This window comes from Lactuca sativa, chromosome 9 (assembly GCF_002870075.4).
Source record: "Lactuca sativa cultivar Salinas chromosome 9, Lsat_Salinas_v11, whole genome shotgun sequence".
Taxonomy (NCBI): domain Eukaryota; kingdom Viridiplantae; phylum Streptophyta; class Magnoliopsida; order Asterales; family Asteraceae; genus Lactuca; species Lactuca sativa.
Window position 1 is genome coordinate 194,922,427 of NC_056631.2, and position 1,973 is coordinate 194,924,399.

The window sequence follows — 1,973 nt, forward strand, 5'->3', positions numbered from 1 at the left end:
AAGTCAGGAGGAATTAGGGATCTTCTGATGGAAGAAGCTCACAAAACCATGTACTCAATTCATCCGGGTAGCACTAAAATGTATAGGGACCTGAAACCCTACTACTGGTGGCCGATGATGAAGCTTGATGTTGCAAAGTATGTGGTCGAGTGTGTGACTTGTGCAAGAGTCAAGATACAACATCAGAAACCGTACGGGAGTTTAGAACCATTGCCTGTGCCTATGGGTAAGTGGGAAGACATTGCTATGGATTTTGTCACTAAACTGCCCAGAACAAAGAATGGTCACGACATGATTTGGGTGGTCGTTGATCGATTCACTAAGAGTGCGCATTTCATAGCGGCCAAGGAGAAATGGTCTATGGAAAAGCTTGTGAATTCTTATGTAAAGGAAATTGTGAGGCTTCACGGTGTTCTGTTAACGATTGTATCGGATCGTGATAGCCGTTTCACCTCAAGGTTTTGGAAAAGTCTACAAGAGGAAATGGGTACCAAGTTATGTTTAAGCACAGCTTACCATCCGCAGACTGATGGTCAGAGTGAAAGAACGATACAAACACTTGAAGATATGCTGAGAGCATGTACCTTGGAATTCCTAGGTAATTGGGATGAACATTTACCATTGGTAGAATTTTCCTATAATAATAGTTTTCACTCGAGCATTAAGATGGCACCTTATCAAGCTTTGTATGGACAGAAGTGTCGTACGCCGTCTTGTTGGCTTGAGGCTGGGGAAAAGTAGTTTATGGGACCGGAGATGGTTCATCAAACTGCTAAAAAGTTGAAAATAATTAGGGAAAGAATGTTAGCAGCTCAAGATCGTCAAAAGAGCTATGCTGACAAGAAGCGAAGGGACTTATAAGATTTGGTAAAAGGGGAAAGTTGAGTCCAAGGTTTATTGGACCGTTTAAAGTTCTTCAGAGGATTGGGAACCAAGCTTACAAGCTCGAATTACCCAAAGAACTGAATGGAATTCACAACATTTTTCATGTGTGTTATTTGAGGAAGTTCACGGGAGAAGTTCCCGATATAATTCCAATTTCTGAATTGAGAATTGATGAGAACAAAAGGTTGATTGAAGAACCAGAGGCAATTGTTGACCGAAAGACTAAGAAGTTGCGACGCAAAATGGTTGGGTTAGTGCTTGTCCGATGGAAACACACGAATGGGCCGAATCTCACCTGGGAGACGGAGAGTGACATGTTGAGTCGCTATCCGCATTTGTTTGTTGATGTGTGATTCCGGGGACGGAATCATTCTAAGGTGGAGAGAATTGTAACTCCTGTGTTTCCGGGCTTGCCATTTTTAGCAATGTAATAGTCTAGGTTAACCTTTGTAACCCATTTTGAAATAATAAGATTGTATTATTTGAGTACTATGTGTTTTGTGCTTAATTGCTTAATTATGTGCTTTGATTAATTAAGAATAAAAATAAGCGTCAAAATTTAAGTGTAAAATAAACTTAATATCTTTGAATAATGTTGTAGTAGTTGAAACGAGGTTTCCGAATATATATAGAACGCCCAAATCTGACTTCGTATGAGGAAGTTATGATTTATCGAAGTTTCGGCTTAGCGGTGTGCAGCCCGAAATACTCGATTTGAGATCGAGCGGTTTTTAGCTGAAGCAATCTAAACGAGGATTGAAGGTCTCGTTGTTGGTATCGAAGCGATAAAAAGTAAGGCGAGAACGGACGTCAAACGAAGAAGTTATGAATTTATAACGAAGTTTTTCTGTCGCGGACTATTAAAAATAAATAATAAAAATAAAGTCGAAATTAGCCGACGGAGTCTAAACGAAAGTTGTAGAGCGTAGTGTCTCCTTCGCGTGGATATAAAGAACGTCGAAAACGGAGTTCGTATGAAAAAGATATGAATTTCCGAAGTTTATTAAATATTTTGTAATTAAATTTAATTGGAAATTCGGAAGCATTATCCGAAGGAGTCACCGATCTGATCCAAAGTACGCCCCGGA